Below are 22,413 nucleotides of genomic sequence, written 5' to 3' on the forward strand. Positions count from 1 at the left end.
CGCCTCTCAAGGAACTGGCTTTTGAAAAGGGGAAGTACTTCCTGAGGTCAATTAACCTGGAGTCACAAGACTTACCTTTTGCTGTGAAACATCTTGTTCCTCAACATGAACAGCTTGGCTATCATTTCCTTAACTAAAACAAAAGAAGAGCAGCAATAAAAAATCCAACAGTTTTCTTCCAAAATCTCCTGCTGTTTTGTTTTGGTTTTTTTGTTTGTTTTTTTAACCAGTTGATCATCTGTATGTCAATGTGCCTGTCATATCAAAATGTGAATGAAGAGTCAAAAAGAAGAATGTGAGTAATTCTTCAGCTGCTACATGCCCACTATCCGCGGGCAGTCAGTGGCCAGCTCTCAGATCCCCTGTCTTCCTACAGGTGTCATCCCATTCAGAGACATAGAGTGTGCCTATAAGCCAGGGAGCTGGTGGGGACAGGGTTGGCAGAGAAAGAACCAGACTGGTGCTTTTCACTCTCAATTATACATTGATATTTTTATTTTTTGTTTTATTTTTTTTTTTGCTTTTTGGGTCACACCCAGCAATGCACAGGGGCTACTCCTGACTCTGCATTCAGGAATTACTCTGTGCTCAGGGGACCATATGGGATGCTGGGAATCGAACCCAGGTCAGCCGCGTGCAAGGCAAACGCCCTACTTGCTGTGCTATTACTCCAGCCCCTAGTATCTTTATTTTTCTTCCTTCTGCTTATCTGTCTTTATTGTAATGAATAGGTAGTGTTCTTAAATTAAGAGAACTTAGGCCCTATTAGAGATAGCACAGGGGTCAAGGTGCTTGCCTTGCCCACAGCTGATCCGGATTCAATCCCCAGCACTGCAAATGTTCCCCAGAGCACCTCCAGGAGCAACCCCCACGCTCAGAACTCACAGTAAACCCTGACCCTGAGCAACTTCGGGTATGGCCAAAACTGCCACTCTCCAAAGAGTAAATAAGAGGTCACATCCCACCTTTGCATGTCAGGATTATCTGCTGTATAATATCTGCTATATAATACTTAATATTACCTGCTGTATAATAATTAGTAATATACTTTTGTTGCTTAGCATTTAGTTGACATGATATACATGACATACATGATTATTAGAGAGTAATCTACTTGGAGATTGTGCTCTGGTAATCCTGAGTCATGTATAACATCATAACAACATAATTATGATTTGCAATAGAAATATGTATGCAAATTATGTTAAAACTTAACATTTTTCTTTTTATTTCACATCTTTTCATGCAAAAAAAAAAGGATCAGTTGAGATAAAAAACACTAGATTCAGAAAGGATAATTTCAGGTGCTTTATATTGTATCAGCAGCCTCCTTCCCTAGCTTTTTATATCTCTAGTGTTCGATTACCAGGTGTGATCTCGCTGGTTTTGCAGCTAAATTCGATGGTAGTAAACTGTGTTAAGGGTTCTGTTGATTTTAAAGGTTTTACTTCTATTGTTGAGCACAGCATCCAGGGCCTAATCAATGAGATGCTGTTAGGCGTGCACATCCCTGACACTCCATGCCTGGGCCAGCGGGAAGGGCTCTTCTGTGCTGGCAGATGGGTGGAAATTAGCAATAGCCCTCCGGTTTTTTAGCATTCCATTTGAATTACACTCAATTCAGGACCCCAAGACTCCCTCGGGACTTGGTCTGAATAAATGATCTTCATACACCCAGACCTCTATTTGAAGCCCACTTAGAACACATGAAGAAAGCGTGCAAGAATACACCTTTGAGCCCCTGACTTTTTCCAACAATCTTCTTTTACTCCAGCTTTTAGTGTAGGATCTCTGCATGCAGGTGTACAGCACTTCCTGGAGGTCAGATAGTTGTAGCTTTAATAATAGGTTCTAGCGCCTATGTCACTTCTGTAATGAGCAGGTTATAAATCAATGTTGTTATCCCTGACATTTTCCTAAAGCCTGTGGGTAGTAGTCAGGGTTTTCGGTTTCAAAAACCTAGATCCAGCCCTCATTCTTCAATGTAGCTCAGAAATCTGACTTTTCTCCCATGGTTTATTCCCTACCTATCGTTTCAGGGTTCAGGGAATTTCAACATTGATTTTTAAATCTTTTAGACACATTTAGGAAATAACTGTTTAGTCAATAGCTCCTGAAAGAAAGATAAATGATAAAGACACGGGATTTATATATGTTGGCTGTGGAATTAGCTTAATATTTTTGTAAATTGTGTTTAGAGAAAGTTTATGTGACACACCCACCCACCATTTACTTAAATTTTGCTTTGAAGATAAGTAGGATTCTTAGATATCTGATATTTCAAGTAGTTAGCTGACATTGATTTGGACACAAGTTTCAGGTTTTATCTAGAACTTACACAGTTTTGGAACAATTTTGTTTTGGGGTTTTTGTTCACATCCAGCTGTGCTTAGGGCTTACTCCTGGTTCTGTGCTCAGGGATCAATCCTGGTGGTTCTCAGGGGACCATCTGTGGTGCTGGGGATCAAACTGGGGTCAGCCACATGGAAGGCTACAGCCTGACCCACTGTACTATCTCTCTAGCCCTTCTCAGAATACTTTTCAAGAAAAATAATAACATCCTAGTATGACATTAGGTACAAAAGTGAATGTTTATGTATATTCAGAAAAGAATATTACAAATTTTACATTTATAAGAATCAGAAATCCCACAAAATATTTTAAAATTTTTGTGTTTCTACCTACCAAATTCTTTATATTTCTATATTTTAGGGCTGTTGATTGTCTATTTACATCATCACTGATCAGTAATCATAGTTTTATTTTCTATAAGGTGAATTGATAAATCCATTTTTTATCTAAAAATGTTGGTGAAACATTTATTTTGTATGAATATGTTTGTTTTGGGGTGGTGCTTTGAACCCAGGCCTCGTGTATGTGAAGCTTGTGTTCTGTCATGGAGCTGCCTTCCCTGCCTGGTCAAACTCTCTAAAACATTACTGATAGTTTGCAGAAGTTTATACTTGACAATTTATTATTGGTATGTGTAGGCTTTTAAGATTACTCTCATGTCTTGGAACATTTACTAGGACTATTTCATACCTGTCTTGAAAGGGTTCAGCGCATTTCAAGTTTAATTGTTCTGTTCTTTAAATAGTCATTGAACTAACAACTCTTTCTACCTAGTTTGTCATTGATGTCCTCAATGAAGTCAATATTGTCATCATGTTTTTATGTCAAATCAGAAAAACATTAAATATTTTTCCAGTGTGTTCAAATGAGTAACTCTTCTTCATTAGCTGGATTATTAGGCAATTCAAGAGCCCATTTATTATTTGTGCCTGAAATGTGTCATTCCATCTTATGGTTAATCTTGATGTTATCTGAAAATGTTTCATTCTAAGTTTCTTGTTCATATTGCATTAAAAATTATTCATTTTTTATTTTATATAGAATGGTATGGTGTCATGGGGCTTGTAATAATAGACTGAATTATCGGGTGTATTCCTGACAGTCAAGAACTTCTATCTTGGGGCTGGAGAGATAGTATAGTGGGTAACGCACTAACTAGCCTTGCATGCCACAGACCTGAGTTGAGTTCCTGGCATTGTAAAATCTTATCACGCCGAAGGTTGTGTGCTCTCACCGCCTGCGTTCGGTGCTCTTGAGCCCTGTGTGTGGCCTGGATCAGGACGGCTGTTCTTTCTCTCAAGCTTGAGCCCCTCTCGCTCTGACTCTCCATTCCCCAAGCTTACAGTCTTAGTTTATATAGCAATCACGTAAGGCGGTGACATAAAGGTGGGTTGAGTATTGACAAATCAACAAAGAGAGGTAAGATCACTCCTCCAGGAGATTAACTCAAGGATAAAATCTCATCTAAAGAGATTGCTCCAGATTACTAGGAGATCCGCTCAAGGGTGGGATCCCAACAAGGGTGTGTTCTTCCCTCAGTTAGTAATCTACTTAAATAGTTGTAATAAATCTACTTCTAACATTTCTAGCAATGTCATTCTGTATGAGCACAGTAAGAGATATAAACTTAGTTTGGTTCTTCCTGAGAACATCTCACTATACATTCCGGGGTCCTCAGGCCAGGTTAATCTTCCTAGCTCCAGCAGGGTCCTAGTCTCGTCGTTACTTACTTTTGGATCATGACAGCATTTGTCTATGATAATGCCCTCAACTTATAGTTGAGTATCGTGGCACATTGGCCTGGCCCACTTCGATGTCAGGGTAGCTCACAGCTTGCCCTAGGTCCATTCAGTCCCTCGTCGGGACCCTGCTTTTGGGGTGCTAGGAACTAAGGGCCACTGAGTCAAGAAATCAGATGCCCAGGTAAATATTATTCGGAATCAATCAACTCCCAGACTACAAAGCATAATATTAACTGTCTTCCTGTGTCCACACAGAAAGGACATTGCTTACAATACAAGTTAAGTGTCCTTAGATGGGTGTGACCCAATAAACCTAAGCTACCTGAGGAAGGACAAAACAGTGTTATCCTACATGGCATCTCATATGGTCCCCCTAGCACCTCCAGGAGTAACTCGTAAGAATCATCAGGTGTGGCCCCAAAACAAAAAACAAAACAAAAAAGAACTTCTGATTTGATTTGGTGTCCATGAAACTGAACTTTTACTTGTTTGGTTTTAGAACATTACATTTCAGTGCATTGTTTCTACCACACATACACCCCTGATTCTTCTAGTACTGAAGCCTCTCTGGTTCAGGGCAAGGGGTGAAGAAAGCAGTAGGCAGGAGTGGCATTCCTGGAATCCATTCCTGCAGCAGAACAGCTAGCAATAATTGAACCATTTTCATAGTTGACTGCAAGTTAATCTGTCCCATTAACCCAAATTAGTTGTCTCCCAACTTTGCTTCCCTTTAGCTAGATCCCCTAGTTCACAGCTGCTCCAGTGCCTGAAGCAAGGGTGGGGGGCAGGAAGAGTGGAAGAGATGGCAGCCTTTACAAATCACAAAATGTCTTTTTCAAATCTTATGAAAGCATGGAACCATGTAGCTGGGTGCCCGAAAGTTGAAGCCTCATTAACATCACAAAATCCAGCTCCATTGCTGTTTGAAAAAGTTATTTTTTTTATATATATTTCACTTTGTTTTTCAATTTTCCAAAAAGTATATGAGACAAGTATGTGTCTGTAAAAATAATTATTTAAAAATTCCCTTTACATTCTAGATCTCCCCAAATATGTCAAGTGATGTAAAAACAGATACATATCGATAAAACAGACTAGAGATCCCAGGAATAAACCCACACACATATAGTCATTTAATTTGGGGCATCTTAAACCTCTTCCACTTGCAACCCCCTTTTACCTAAGAATTGTTTATGATTCCAGGTGTATAGGTATATGAAAAAGATAAACAGTCAAACACATAATAAATCATAAAGGGATTTATTTAAAAATGATCCTCACATTCAGTTAAATGACCCTGTATGGGGTTGTAGCCTACAAGATGATAGATGATAGAATTTAGTTTAGACAAATTTTAAATACCCAAGAATAAAAGATGGAGAGAGATGGAAGATGGAGAGAGAACAATCTCATCAATAAATTGTGCTAGGAAAGTTAAATAGTCACATGCGAAAAATGAAACAGGATCTCTGTCTTATACCATTTGAACAAATTAACTCAAAATGCATGAAACGAAAATGTAGGCCTAAAATAATAAAATTCCTAGACAAAAACATATGTAGTAAGTTCCTTATTATTGGTCTTAGTTATAATTTTTTGGGAATATGACTCTAAAAGCAAAGGTAATAAATACAAAATAAACATGTGGGAACACATGAAACAAAAAAACTTTTCACAAATAGCTCGTCAATCGAAAAAAATGTGAAGCTAAATGATTCAGCAGAGCATCTGAATAGTCACTTTTTCCAAAGAAAATGTACCAGTGGCCAATGGGTCCTTCTTCTATGTAACCTATCACTTTGTTTAATTTCCTATTTAAAAATTCTGTTTTATGATTACTTTTGTTGTTAACTTTTCTATTTCTTCATTCCTCTCATATTCACTGGAGCATTTTTATTTAAGTAGTTTTAAGGTAATTCTAATACTTGTCAGTATAACATAAAATATTGTAAAATATATATGTTGGATATTAGACTATCAACTATCAACTATCAACCAGTAATAAATGGATCTCATTTCCCTAACCCTGAATATGCAGAGTCGAGAAGGATATGGAAGGAAAGGCTAATAAAACACCAAGGCAGACATAGGCTGCCAAAACGCACAAAAACAAAAATGATTGTCTGTACTTTTAATGCTCGTACGCTGGCATCTGCTGCATCCATTGAAGACCTTATGGTACAAGCACTAAAGATCAAGTACGACATCATTGGTCTGACCGAAACGAGAAGACATCAATCCCATCATGCTGTTTTCGACACTGGAGAAGAACTGTTCCTTGGAACATGTGATAAAAGAGGCGTCAGTGGTGTCGGTATCCTTGTCAACACAAACTTAGTCACGAGCATTGATTCATTTGAATGCCTAACAACCCGAATCGGACGATTACACTTGAATAAATGTGGCTCACTACCGGCAGTTTCTATCTTTGTTGTCTATGCACCAACATCCAGTTATGGTCAAAGAGAAACTGAGAAATTCTACATGGAGCTGGAGAAGTTCTAAAAAGAAGATCACAACTTCTACAAGATCATTGTCAGTGATTTTAATGCCAAGATAGGACCAAGAAGATCAGTCGATGAACTCCACATCGGAACCCATGGCCTGGAATAGAACGAACAGGGTGACAGACTGTCTGAGTTCATCATGTCAACCAAAACCTTCCATGGTAACTCACAATTCCAAAAGGCTGAATCTAAACGTTGGACATGGGAGTCTCCCGATGGACGGTTCCACAATGAAATAGACCACATCATATTCAATCGGCGGTTTTGCCTAACCGATGTTGCTGTTGTCCCAAAATTCCAAACGGGATCAGGCCACCGTCTTCTTCGTGCAAAATTCTACCTCACAGAACGAGGAGAAAAGAATGCAAGGTTTAAGAAGAGGACTCCCAGAACAACCACCAATTGGGAGCTCTTTGGCTCTATTGAGGCAACATGGGAAGATGCTGTCATTGACAACATTGATGAGGAATACGATCGAATGATTCAGCACCTCCATGATTGTGCAAGGAATGCCAAGAGAGAGATAACTACAAAAAACCGTCTTTCTTCGAACACTCTTGAACTTATTCGCCAACGTGGCTTGGCACGTACCTCAGGCAAACACAAGCGAACATCCGAACTGGCAAAACAATGCAGAGAAGCCATCAAGGATGACCTCAAAAACAGGAGAGCAACAGTACTGGTAGATGCAGCAGAAGCTGGGAAAAACATTCGTAATGCCCGCCTGTCCTTCACCAACTACAAAACCAAGATGACTGCCCTCCGACATCATGATGGATCTATCACATCTTCCAGAAGGGCAATGGAGAAGATTATTCATAACTTCTACTCAGATCTCTTTAATAGCCACATCCACTTGCCCACATACCACATACCACATGATGGATATGTCGTTCCCAATGTTCTCCCTTCCGAAATCCAACATGCCATCTCGTCGGTAAAAAAACAAAGAGCACCTGGCCCAGACAAGATCAGACCTAAACACCTGAAGAACTTACCATCAGTACTCATCAATACATTGGCTCGACTCTTCACACGCTACCTGTCTGAATGCAAGGTTCCATCCCAATGGAAAACCAGCAGGACTGTACTACTATACAAGAAAGGAGACATCCACGACATTGGCAACCATCGCCCAATCTGCCTATTGTCTGTCATCTACAAACTATTCACTCGAGTCATCCTGAATAGGATTAGCAGAACACTAGATGAAGGACAACCATGTGAACAAGCTGGATTCCGAAAAGGATTCAGTACCATCGACCATATCCACACGATTACTAAGCTCATTGAGGTTTCTCGGGAGTTCAAGATGCCACTCTGTCTAACGTTCATTGATTTAAAGAAGGCCTTTGATTCTGTTGAGACGGAAGCGGTCATGGAAGCCCTAGCCAATCAGGGCGTACAAACTCAATACATCAGGATCCTTTTTGAGGTCTATTGCGGATTCACTACCAAGATCTCACCATTCTACAAAGAAGTAATCATCCATATCAAGAGAGGGGTTTGGCAGGGTGATACCATTTCACCAAAACTCTTCAGTGCCACCCTCGAGAACATCATGCGACGACTGGAATGGGAAAACATGGGAGTGAAGACAGATGGTCGGCAACTACACCACCTCCGCTTTGCTGATGACATCATTCTAATAACACCAAACATCAATCAAGCGGCACAAATGCTGAACGACTTTGACCGTGAATGTGGAAAGGTCGGACTACAGCTGAATCTTACGAAGACAATGTTTATGAGAAACAGCCTTGTTCCTGACGCTCCATTCGCTCTCAATGAAACCACCATCTCCGAATGCAACAGTTATATATACCTAGGTCGAGAAATCAACATGATGAATGACCTGGCACCTGAGTTGCACAGGAGAAAGAGAGCGGCTTGGAATGCCTTCAAGAGCATTGAAGAAATAACTAAAAGGACAAAGAACCTCCAGCTACGAGCACATCTCTTTGATTCCACTATTCTTCCTGCATTAACATATGCCTCAGAGACCTGGACCCTACGAAAACAGGATGAGAACACTATTCGGGTCTCTCAAAGAGGAATCGAAAGAACTATGCTTGGAATATCACGATTCACTCAAATGAGAGATAGAATCCGGAGTTCTGATCTTCGTCAATGCTCAAGAATCAGGGACGCTGTCTCATTTGCCAAGACATCAAAAATCAGATGGGCTGGACACGTAATGAAGTTTACAGACAACCGCTGGACTAGAGCCATTACTGATTGGATTCCACGAGACATCAAAAGATCACGTGGACACCCACCTATAGGATGGTCAGACTTCTTCGTCAAGACCCTAAATGATCGGTTTGAGGCTCTACATGTTCCTAAAACGAACAGATACCATTGGGCTACGGTAGCACGCAACCGGGATGAATGGAGACATTACTGGCACCCGCTCGAATAAATCGATGAATAACGGGGATTAAGTGATTAAGTGATTAAGTGATTAGACTATGTTGAGATTCTACCACACAAGCCAAAATTATCCTGGTACTTCATATACCAAATAAAGTGAGACTGCTTCCTGGACATGTTGAACATTAGTAAAATTAGAAAAACCTAAGTAATCCAAATTTTACATAAATTCTTATGGAACATCAAAAATAATCTACCAGTATTAATAGCAGTCATGTATACACAATATGTCAAATCATAATTATATACAAAAGTAAACAAAATACTTGCAAACAATGCAGCAGTATATCAATTCAAATTCTTTTTACTTCAAGTATGTAGATTAGTTCAGGATCACAATCACGACCATCCTGTTATTTGTCGATTGCCTGGAGCAGGCCCCAGTAACATCTCCTTTGTCCTAGCCCTGAGATTTTTTAAATAGTGCCATATTCAAGGCTCTTTCAGGGTTAGGAGAATGAGACCCATCATTGTTACTGGTATTTGGCATATTGAGTACGCCATGGGGAGTTTGCCAGACTCTGCCGTGTGGGCAGGTTACATTCAGTAGCCTGCCAGTTTGTCCAAAGTAAGTAGGAATGAGATAATTCATTCCTTCCGGGAGCTGGGTTTTATAGTCTCTCAGTCTTGGCCATTGATGGGATTACACGGCGCCAGGGGGCCAGTTGGTGGGGACCCCCGCCTACTGGAATTTGGAGGATCTGGGTGGAGGATGCTCAGCCCCGATCCAAGTAGGCTTGGAGATCTCAGCCCCGGGACCCGCATGCCTTTGTTCCTCTGCCAGTACCTTCATGTGTGCGGAGAGTGGTCTCAGCATGGTGGTGGCTGGTTCTGGAGGTCTTCGGCTGCCGGAGCCCTGGTCGGTGCGGGGAGGGAAACTCAACCCGCTCCCCTCCAAGGGAAGTTAAAATTACAGATTAGTTAAAATTATAAAACTGATAAAAGTAATTAAATGTATTTAGCAGTTAAAATTTTGTAATGAATATCATATGAGGTAAATATGCAATACATAAAAATTCAAACTATTACTAAAAATCCAAAATACTAAGAATAAAATGATCTTTTGGCCTATTTAATTAAAATTTTGGTTTATAATTTGTTTACAATAGGTAGAGTTTTAGGGGTTTAACCTTGTACTTCTACATGAATGTAATTCTCACTGCTATCATCACCAAAATCTAGTACTATCATACCATCAAAAGATCTCTCTATTCATTCGTCTCATCCCCTACCCCTTTCCTTTGATAACAGTTTTCACTGAGTCTAGAAGTTAGGTTTATTGTTGTTTTTGCCAGTTCATTTGTTTTATTTATGTTTTACATATCATTAAAACTATATAATAATTATCTGTTAGGAGTGATAGCACAGTGATAGGGCGTTTGCCTTGCATGTGGCCGACCTGAGTTCGAGTCCTCCACCCCTCTCGGAGAGCCCGGCAAGCTACTGAGAGTATCTCGCTCACACGACAAAGCCCGGCAAGCTGCCCGTGGCATATTCAATATGCCAAACACACTAACAACAAGTCTCACAATGGAGACCTTACTGGGCCCACTTGAGCAAATCGAGGAACAACGGGAGGACAGTGCTACAGTGCTACTTCCTTACTTATTTATTAGCAACGTTATCCTAAATTCAATCCATTTCATCTATAAGGCACAATATTTTCAAATTAATCTGGAAGAATATTAAAGAACATTTTTGAACAATAAAGGAAAACCTTAGAATGAGCACATAAGGACAACCTGAAAATGAAACTGTTTATACAAAGTTTGAAATCAGGCTAAGCACAGAGCTAAATCAGGCTAAGCACTACTGAAGTAAATAGCTTATGACAGACTATTAGTCAAAGATTAATAAAGTTTTGGTACCATGGTCACCTTTTGAAAGTCAAGGAGGGACAGAGTATCACTGGGGAGCGCTACCAGAAGGCCTGTTTTATTTTTGCAACCAATTACTAGGAGGATATTTTACTCATTTGATTAAAAAGAAAAGAACAACAACATGTTTTGTACAATTTCTTGGTCGTATAATTTATTTAACCATAAAACATTTTGAATATAAACAACCCTATGGTTCACTTGATTCTGATAAAATTTAACACTTGAGACATGTGCCCAGTTTTGCAAAATTTTATTTACCCTCACAACAGAGGTTTATATCAGCCTTGACTTTTCTTGGTTTAAGAAAACAATGTGCAGTTCTGTATTCTGAAAGTCAAATTATGTATTATACTATATTTTGCCGTTTCTAACTAAATACACCTGTCTTCTGTTTAGATCTGGTTTCTTCTCCACCCACTATCTACATCTCCTCTATTGCCATTCTCAGTCTTTGAGAAATACCATACAGTAGCCACCACTGGAAGCCAAGCATTGCTAGTGGACAGAACATTTTGCAAATATTAACTTTCTGATCAAGCAATCCCATCTGTAGCTCCTCATCCTATAAACATTCTACTTGGCAGCACTATTGAGATCTCAGGCTCCTCTTTCATTTTCTAATTAACTCGCAATGTGTTTTTTCTACATTCACCAGGAATTTCGCCTTAGAGTAATTTGTCTCTTCAGGTGGTATTTCTCACATTCCAGATGTTCACATACCTCTTAACCCCTGATCATCTTTAACAATAGCACAATAGCCCTATGACAGCTACCAAATGAGCTGCAGGATATAGCTAGTAAAGGACAATCATAGATAGAGTGACCATGTAATTGATTATCTGACCTGGAACACTTTGTGGAATGAAAGGGGACACTGTTAACGATTAGACTGGGAAAACACGCACAGAGCAAAAGAGTCCTGGGGAAAAGGGGGTGGAAGGTCTTGAGGTGGAAGGTCTTGACTATAGACAAAACTAGCTGCATGAGCATCCAGCTGAAGACAAATCTGACCTGGTAGGTTCTGTTTTGACAACTTAAACACCATCAACAGAAACAATTCTTTATTAAGAAATGTGCCTACATATGTACTTATACAGTATTATTACAATTATATCCCGTTTAATCAAAACTCTTGGCAGATATGTCTGCTAAACTTCACTGTTCTGACAAAGTGGGTACATGTCCAATGAAAATGAGCATTCTCAGCAACCAACACAAAGCAACAAATATCTAGCTGTTATCTACCTGAGATAAAGACTGCATTTTGGGATCATTTTAAGAAGTTAGATTATCATCTTACATAACACAAAATATAGTGCCTTGTGTCCCATTCTATGTGGACTCACAATTCAGGCAGAAAATTTAATATAAAAGGAGAATACAAGGGCAGGAGAGGTAGCACAGTGGGTAAGGCACTTGCTTTGCATGTGGTCTACCCAGGTTCAATCCCCAGCACCATATATTGTCCTCAAACATCTCCAGTAGTAGTAATCGCTGAGCACAGAGCCAGGAATAAGCCTAAGAAACACCCAGGATGTCCCCCTCATGTCCAACAAATAAGGAAAATACACATTATTTTTGGTGCTGAGATGGGAATTATTTGTAATGGCCTCCAAGTAGTTATAGATAATTAAAATGAGTTTTTGTTAAATTCCTACTGTGTTCCACATACTGAGTTCTACTATATTATAGTACTTAGCATTCATATTAGGGCCAGGAAGATAGCTCAGAAGGCTGGAACTGATGCCTTGCATGCTTGAGATCTCAAGTCCAATTCCTGGTACTGCATGGTCTCCCCCAAGGATTAAAGATCCCTGAAAACTACATTGTGACCCTGATGACCCCCCAGAACTACTGCATCTAACTGTCATTGCATTGCTAAACCCAAGCATTGGATTGTGCTGCCCTGATGACCGAATTTCACCAACAGTCGCTCCCACATTCCCTGAGCACTGCATGGGGAGTCCAAAATTTCATATTGATTTTTATCAAATCATATGATATCAGGATGAGAATGCTATTCAGTTCTCTCAAACAGGAATCGAAAGAGCTATGCTTGGAGTATCACTCCAGTGAAAAGTAACAATGCATCACTCAAATGAAAGAAAGAATCCGTAGGTTCCGACCTCTGTCAATGCTCAAGAATCAGGGGTGCTGTCTCGTTTGCCAAGGCATCGAAAATCAGATGGGCTGGACACGTAATGAGATTTGGAGACGACTGCTGGACTAGAGCCATTACCTACTGGATTCCATGGGACATCAAAAGATTGCATGACCGCCCACCTACGAGATGGTCAGACTTCTTCGTAAAGACCCTGAACGATCAGTTTGAGGCTCTTCGTGTTCCTAGAACGAGCAGATGCCATTGGGCTACGCTAGCATGCAACAGGGATGAATGGAGATATTACTGGCGCCCATTCGAGCAAATCGATGAGCAACGGGATATCAAGTGATCAAGTGATGATAAATTAAGTTTAATTAAAATATTTAAATGGACAATTTATCTTCATTTAAGGTGTATTATAGTATTTCTTTTTAATGATGAGGATAATATTAAGGGATTTGACTGAGGTTGAATAATAAGTGTCAGAATTAAGAGTATTAATGCAGGTATGTCTGACTCAAGTCTCATCTGTCACTAATGCCTGCTGCCTCTGAGTTTTTCTTTTATTATTATATTTCCAGTTATGCTATTACTAATATAGGAATCATGTTTACTTTAGACAGTCACAAGGTAGTATTTTGATTTCCACTATACAACTATTACAATTAAGTTGATTTTAGGAAGCACCTTCCCATGGTTTAATTTCCAATCATTGTGAAATCTGTTGTCAATGGAACAAATCAAAACAATTTTTTCTTATATAGAAATGATATTTCAAATTGTTCAAAATGCATGCATAAGATGCACTTAGTTCCTTAATTACAATTTAGAGTTTATCCTGTTATTCGTCGATTGCCTCGAGCAGGCCCCAGCAACGTCTCCTTCATCCTAGCCCTGAGATTATATTCAAGGCTCTATAGGAGAATGAGACCCATCATTGTTACTGGTATTTGGCATATTGGGTATGCCACGGGGAGTTTGCCAGACTCTGCCGTGTGGGCAGGCTACATTCGGTAGCCTGCCAGTTTGTCCAAAGTAGGAATGAGATAATAAAATGTCATAATAAGATGTCGCACAGCCGCAAATGCGGCCACGCGGTTCCAGGAGCTGGTTTTTATAGTCTTTGAGTCTTGGCTGTTGATGGGATTACATGGCACCAGGGGGCCAGTTGGTGGGTGTGACCCCCGCCTACTGGAATTTGGAGGATCTGGGTGGAGGATGCTCAACCCAAATCCGAGTAGGCTTGGAGATCTCGGCCCCGGAACCTGCGTGATTTTGTCCCTCTGCCAGTACCTTCATGTGTGTGGAGAGTGGTCTCAGCATGGTGGTGGCTGGTCCTGGAGGTCTTTGGCTGCCGGAGCCCTGGTCGGGGCGGGGAGGAAAGCTCAACCCGCTCCCCTCCAAGGGGCCCCAGCGAGGACAGCCAGGGGCAGGGGCAGGAGACTGCACTGTTCTCTTTAGGGTTAGTAGTTATTTATATTAGCAATCAGGATAATTATATATTAATTAATTTTAGTTAGAGCTTACAGAATTTTTAAATTATTAGATTAAATTATATGTATGTCTGAAAAATAAAAGGATATATTAAAAATAAAAAATAATAAATGTATATTCATAAGTTCTAACTACTTATTAATATACATTTACTTTGGAAGTATGCTTAAGAAGATAGACTCAGACATATACTTTATCTCTTAATCAGCTTCCAGTGTGAGTAGGAAGTTAGGAAGATAGAGCAGTTTATTGATCGATAGAAAAGGCTTTTGACACAGGGTCCAAGTTCTGCTATTACAGTTAATACTTGAGTGACTTTGGTCAAGTTACTTACTTTAGAGCTTGGATTTTCTCATCTTTAAAGTAAGAATAATATAAACAGTAAAGAAATCCAAACATGAAATACTTTGAACCATTGCACATAGTAAGTATTTGATAAGTGTTAGATCTTAATGGAAACATGTAATATATCCTATAAAAATAAGTGTGAGTAGAGGAGCTATGCTAGTAAACTTCTGTGAACAATGTTTTATATTCATTTAGATAGTTCCTAAAGAATAAGAGCAGATAGCTGTTTTATTTAAGAACTTGTTTGTGAAGATACTTCCAGAGGACTAATATCAAATCACAAGATATTTTTTATGAGCTGAAGTGATAGTACAGTGGGTAGGGAATTTGCCTTGCATGCAGCCAACTTGGGTTCCTTCTCCAGCATCCTCTGTGGTTTCCAGAGCACTGCCAGAAATGATTCTTGAGTGCATAGCCAAGAATAAGCCCTGAGCATTGTCTGGTGTACCCTAAAAACTATAACAAAAACAAAAACAAATTAAAAATACTGTTTCTATCTTCCTATAGAAATTGCTTTGAGATGGTTAACCTGACCCTGAAGACCATTTGAAGTTAAGTTATAGTCAAGAAGAGCCATTCAGTTTACTCTCAGATTCATCCAGACTTTAGAAGGTAGTGCAGTTTATTGAATACTTCTATTTTGGAGTATGAGTGATTAATAAGAAAATACTATACTAATTCTATGCCTGATTTTCTTTTTCATCAACCTGTCATGTTCATTTGCAAATTACCTGATAATTCCACTTAACTACATGTGGACCAGGGAGAATAAGCTAGATGATTATAAATTGTTACCTGTGAACTAGTTTTTCCTATACTATCAAGGTTGTCATTATTTATTGAACAAACCATTGTTCCATACCAATTAGGTGCTTGAGGTAGAGAGTTAAAAAAACATGTTGTGGGACTCCTATTTGTAGTGAGAACAGAGGAACAGACCTCTTTCTCACTGTCAACATTAAGAAGCTTTGCAAACAACATTGAACAACTATCTTGTAACATTCAACAGTAATAATAGAGCACTGTGATTCCTTAGTTACGGGGGAAAATTATTTTGGTCACATAATTGTCCCCAGTGTTCTTTCTGAAGGCCTTTTCAGTACAGGGAAAGAGACCCCCCCCCAAAAAAAAGTACTAGTGTCCTCAAGTGAAGTGACACAGATGAGAATCTGAGGAGGCCAGAAATGGGTGGAATTTTCAGGCAGAATTCTAGAGAGAATGCAGCCTTAAAAAACAACCATAATTTCTCACAAAGATGTCCAATTATTGAACTCTACCTCTTATGTTTGAAACCCCAAAATGTCAGCAGAAGAGCAACTATTGAAGATAAAATAACTACCAGGGAGATGCAAGCTAAAAAATTCTCTGAACTCAAATAAAAATTAATAGGAGTCCTCACAGTACAACAAGCCAGAGTCAGAAAACTATTTTGAACACCTGGAGAATTCGAAAAAGAACTACAAAAGATTACATTTTAGTGAACCAACTTACCTTGCCCCAGAAAAAAAGGCTATGCCATACCAACTCTAAGAAAACTTGAAACATGTCTCAGTGGGGTCAGGAAATAGTACAGTGGGTAGGGAACTTTCCTGGCATGCAACAGATCTGGGTTTGCCCCCCAGCACCTCACACAGTATCTTGAACATCACCAAAAGTGGCCCCTGAGTGCAGTCAGGACTAACCCCTGCATAGAATCAGGTGTGGCCCAAAGGCAATGCCCTCCCTCCCTAACCCCTCTCCTAAAACAGAAAATAAGCTTTAAAATGATGTAGTTCAGATGTTCATGTAATTTAACTGAATGCTGAAACAAATCCCAGCACTCTCATTTTTAGTCCTATGACTTTTCATTAGTTTACTTAGTTCATATGTTGCAAAATGTGGCACTCTTATCTACTTCGCATAGTACTATTGACAATAGCAAGCACTGAATTAAAAATGTAATTGTAAAGAGGCAGAAAATTTGTATTCCAAAATTAGGAGAAAAATAGTAAATAGAAAAATGATCCCAAATAACAAAGAAGTAGTAAACAAGGCTTTAAATGAGCGTTATGTAAATGCAAGAATTTAAAAAGAAAACTTTAAAGAATTTAAAAGAAATTAATTTAATTCTTTTAAATAATTTAAAAGAAAATTAAAGAAAGGGAATATGTAAAAAATGGAACTTCTAGAGACAAATACATATGATAAAGAAAACACCTAAGTAGGCTTAAATAGTAAATTAGACACTGAAAAGGGGGCCTGGAGAGATAGTACAGTAGGTAGGCACTGGCCTTGTATGTAGTTAATCCAGGTTCCATCCCTCACATCCCATACGATTCCCCGAGTACCACAAGGAGTAATTCCTGAGTGTAGGACCAGGAGTAACAACTGAACCTTGCCAAATGTGGCCCAAAAACTTTTTAAAAATACTACAAAAAGAAGATTAATAGACATAAGATCACAGCGATAGATTCTACCCAAACCACAAATTAGAGAGAAATCTGAAAATGGAGCAAAAGCATATAGGTCATATGAACATATCAGGGTCTCTATAAAATATTATTATGGGTCTTAGAAGAAGGTTAGAGTATATATTGGGAGATATTTGAAGCAATCAAAGGTTTAAATTTTTTTTTTTGGATTGGACAAAAACTGTAATTCTACAACTCAAGAAGTTCATTGAGTTTCAAGCAAGTATAAAGATCATACCAAGTCATAGCACAATACATTTGTTCTAAGTTAGTGATAAAGAGGGGAGGAGTCAGTGAAAAACACACATTTTATACTGGACAACAAAGATAGGAGAACAGATGACTTCTTACTAGAACTTACAACGTGAATTGGAAGTCAAAACAGCAATTTTTTTTCTTTTCCAGATTTGGCTTTGGGCTATATCTGATGGTGCTCAGAGCTTACTTCTGACTTTGTCTGTGCTCAGTGATCACTGCTCCTGGTGGATTCAGGTTGCCCACAGTCAGCTGCATGCAAGGCAAACGTGCAAATGTTCTATCAGTTTTACTATCACTCCATCCCCACAAAGCAGCATTTTTAATTCACTGAAAGAATAAAACTGTCAACTGAAAATTTTATACACAATGAGAATATCCCACAAAACAAAGAAGGTAAAAACATTTCCAGACCAATAACTCAAGAGAGCCCATTAGATTATTACCAGCAGATCTCAATTTCAATATGTATATTAAATGTTCTCTAGGTTCAAGGAAAATGATTCCAGATGGAAACTCAGAAGTGTACAGAGGAATAATGAATGTCATAAGTGGAAAATGTGGACAGATATATACAATTTCTCTCTCATCTTGTACTTAAAATTAAATTGGGCGTTTGTAGCAAAAATAATATATTAATATTTAATGCACAGGCAAATAGTTTCAAGTGTACAGTAGTTTCAAGAATAGAGGATGTAAGTACAATTCTTACATTAAATATAAAGTGATATAATATTTGAAGGTGGGCTGAGATAAGTGAGCTTGCAGGAGAGGGGCTCATAACTCTTTCAGGGCGGAGCTAAAGAGTTGTCTAAGGAAAGCAGAAATGAAGTCCAGTTTGATTGAGTTTTCATCTTCAGCCAATTCTTGGTTGCCTGTGGAGAGTCTGTACACAAAAAAAGCAAAAGGAACACTGACTTCTCAGTGGAGAAAGGGAGATGGGGACCAAAGCGCAGACCTGGAGAATGGATATTTTTTGTGAATTGGGGAGGTGGCATACAAAGTCAAAGTCGGTCATTTGCATAATTACTCTCTGATCTGCCCAGCATGGGATTCCTGTCCCTGCTGGCTCAGAGACTCATATAGACACTCTCACTTAGGAAATAATTCTGAAGTTAATCTTTGTTTCCTGTGTTAATTTTTCCTCACTCTCACACTTACTTTGTGACCTCAAATAATGTATGCCTCTGTTCCGAGTCTCTGTAAAAAGAGTAGAAAACACCTATTTTAGCTGGTTGCATGTAGTAGACAGAGTTAAAAAGCAGAGCTGTTTGGTGTGATACTTGCTGCACAGTAGGAACTCAACGCTTTTTTGCTTCTTTCCCTTTCACACATTGTAAGTCATTGTCTTTAAACTTTATCAGAAATAAGGTGTGTCAACCACACACATTACGCTATCATAGTGGCATATTTTATTTAATGTTAAAATTACATTTCTGGAAAACCATGTGTTCAATGGAATCTCCCTTAGATAAATGTAATCTTTCTTACATTATCAGTAGATTAAACTTCAACAATTATACTTGCTACTGTGGTTACCTCAGAGTTCCTCTAAAATTCCTCTGTATTTTATTGCTGTGTAAATATTTAGAAGACTTTAAAAGGCTAATTTCAGTTTTGGGCCTTCCCTGTTCAACAGTTTATATTTCAAGACCTTTTGTACAGCTTGTATTCTCATTTGAGAAACCTACCTCAGTTCTCATATTGATACTATTTACATTTTTTGTATTGTGCCAGAGATTTTTAAAACTTTCCATCTAAATTTCTCATGTGATTAGCTGCTTTTAATTACATGTGGAAATCCATTGCCAAATGATGATTAAAACAAAGGAGCAGTATGGTTGAGACACAAGCAAAGCAAGACATATCTACATGAAAGCAACTTCAAGCTATGTAGTGAAAGTAAACACGCTTAATTTGTACATTTGTAGAGGATTTAATTCCAACTGAAAGATGACAAAAGATGAATAAGGTGAGAAAGGTAGAAAAGGAAACTGTAAAGTATGCAAATTTAACCACTGTCCCCTCCCCCCCTTTTTTACAATCAGAGCATAATTGATGCTTCTGAGAGAAATTTTGGAGTAAAAATATAAAACTCATATATAATTATGGCTCACAGCAAATTGCATTTACTGCCTGTTGAGCAAACTCAATTGGATTACTAAACCGCAATGTTTCCCATCTCTGCGTTGGAGATCAAACTCTCCTCATTGCTTGGTTGAGACCCAAATGTGTGCTCCATCTCCCAGGCAGTCACCCCACCCCCTCCTCTTTTCCAGAAGATCCCCAGAACTCCTAGTATCAAATTCAAATTCACAGCTTCAGTGGACCCAAGTTCCTTCACCTTATTCTCTGACTTCCTTCAGCTATTCCATCCCTGCCACAGTTCCCCTCTCTTCGTCATGCTGTTCTCACACTTTCCTAGACATGTGGGTCCCCTCTCTTCCATTTCTCCATCTTTTCAGCAATGTAGCCATGTACCTGACAAATACTGATGGCTACCATGCCTGGTGGTGGTGAAGCAATGGATACTCAGAGAGAACTGCCAGTCCTGTTCTCGAGGAGGTATGGTCAGGGGAAGGAAACAAACCTTTGAAAGAACCACTGTAACTCCATTTTGGAAAGTCAGACTGCATTTTGAGACTCAGGGTCATGAGTTTACAACCTAGTAAGAAAAGCATGCCAGATCCCAAGGCATTGACCTAAATGCCCAGACATCTGACCACAGATAACAGGAATGATTCAAGTCAATGTAAAGATGTCTTTCTCATTTCTCTACCCTCAGCTTGTTTGCTCAAGATTGCACTTGGCAGACGCTGCCTAGACAAGCAGGCATGCACCAAGATACATAGGCAAAAGGGAACAGGGCTTAAAAACCTCTCTGGTAGAGTGTTCAAGGTTCCAAGTGTCTTAGGCTTACAGACACTCAGGGCTGAGTCTCTAGTGCTTGGAGTTCCAAGCCCAGGGTGAGGTCCCATCTTGTGAACCCTCAGTGCAGAGTCCCCTGTAGCATGTGTTTAGTGTGTGAATAAAACCTTGAAGTATCTGTCCTGTCTTGGTGTGTCTCAGTCAGTGGTTGACCTCAGGCTTGTGGCCACTTAAGAATCTTCACTGAAGAGTTCTACAGGAAATGATCAAAGGAAGGTTCTGCATGGGATGAAGACACCAAGCACTCAGATGGTACTTGGCCCAGTGAAAGAGGGAACCTGATTGAGTTGGAAAGTCAGGAAGTGACCAGGGACCTGACAAAAGAAAGAAGGGCAGTTACATGTCAGCCACAAGAGGAATGGGAACTCATGCCGGGAAGGAGGAAACAGGAAAATGGTGGATCTACAGGAATAAGGAAAGCAAGATGAAGCCAGACTCCAAGGGAGACCCATACATAGACCCCATGCTAGCCTCAGCCTCACTCAAGACTAAGACATGGATCCCATTAGCTGCTCATTCTGCAACTCTTTACTTCTTTGGAGACTGGTCTCCCATCACCTTCATCTCTTGAGAGTCAGACCAAGTGCTTCCTTTTCTGTGAGATTGGACAGCCCTGGAGTATTGAAAGGGAGAAATTTCCTCCTTCAGAACAATAGCCTGCAGACCTTTGCACCATCAGCTCCCCTCACAGACTCTGCTACAAAGGACCAGAGGCATTTCCGGGACTACTCTGCCCACTAATCATGGAGAGAAGCCACTTGGTTGTTGAAGCCCAATTTTTGGAGGATCTCCCAGCGGGTAGTCCTAACTCTTCTGGGAAGAATTCAGGGACCCTTCCCTCGCAGAGACCCCTCCATTTCAATTCAAACCAAATCTCAGCTTGATGTAATTTCAGATGGTAAGGAAACGCTGGATGTGAGGTGGAAGCATGTGGTTTGCACAGAAAAACTCAACCATGACTTGCTCCACACACCGGGTGCCATCCCGATTCTCATCAGCTTTCCCCGTCTCGCATTTGAGGGTGGGGGTTATTAACGAGATCCTGGAAAGAGACTCTTCCTTCTTGGGAAAGTTCCAGTGAACAACAGGGGAACCAGGATGAGAAATCACAGCCACTAATTGGTGAAGAGATGGAACAAATTCCCTCTCATCACAGAAGGGTATTGTATTTCATGTTGAGGGAAAGGGGAGATTTGCCTACAAATTAGCCTGGAAACTGAAGAGAAGAAATGATGTGCCGGCCAAACTGGTGTTCCGGGACTGTAATGAGACATGACAGAGGAGAAGGGGTATGTGTTCTGAGCAGGGGTTTTCTCTAATGTTTCCCTTGCTGTCTCGAGAGGGTTGAGTCCCTCCTGTCATTGTTATTTCTCAGCTCCCACCCGACACTCTTCCTGAAGGTGATTATTAAATTCTTCACTGGCAATTATTCCAAAGCAGCAGCATCTCTCCAGAGACTTGATTGTTCATGTCTTAAGCTTCTGACTCTGGGGAAGACAGGGAAACTGGATTCCCCTAAAGTTCAGAATTCTAACCTGAGTGTTTGTTATTTTGTTTGTTTGTCAAGGATTGGCAAGGGAGGCAATATAAAATGTAGTACTAGACTCTGCTGTGTGACTCTTTTCCCAACAAATTATCATTTTTTTATCTTTTCTTTTTTCATGTATTTATTTAGTCTTTGAGGGTCACACCCAGTGAAGCTCAGGAGTCACTCCTGGCTCAGCACTGAGGAATTCCTCCTAGCAGTGCTCATATGGCATGCTGCTGATCAAACCCCAGATAGGCCACGAGCAAAGCAAACATCCTCCTCGCTGACTGGCCCCCAAATCCTCATTTTTCTTGCCCCTCTAAATCCCCAGAGGTGACCCTTTCTGTCTAGATTGGCCATTACCCTTCTTTCGACTTGACCCTGTGACTTGT

The sequence above is a fragment of the Sorex fumeus genome, unplaced genomic scaffold, assembly GCF_029834395.1.
Source record: "Sorex fumeus unplaced genomic scaffold, SorFum_2.1 ptg000037l, whole genome shotgun sequence".
NCBI lineage: Eukaryota > Metazoa > Chordata > Mammalia > Eulipotyphla > Soricidae > Sorex > Sorex fumeus.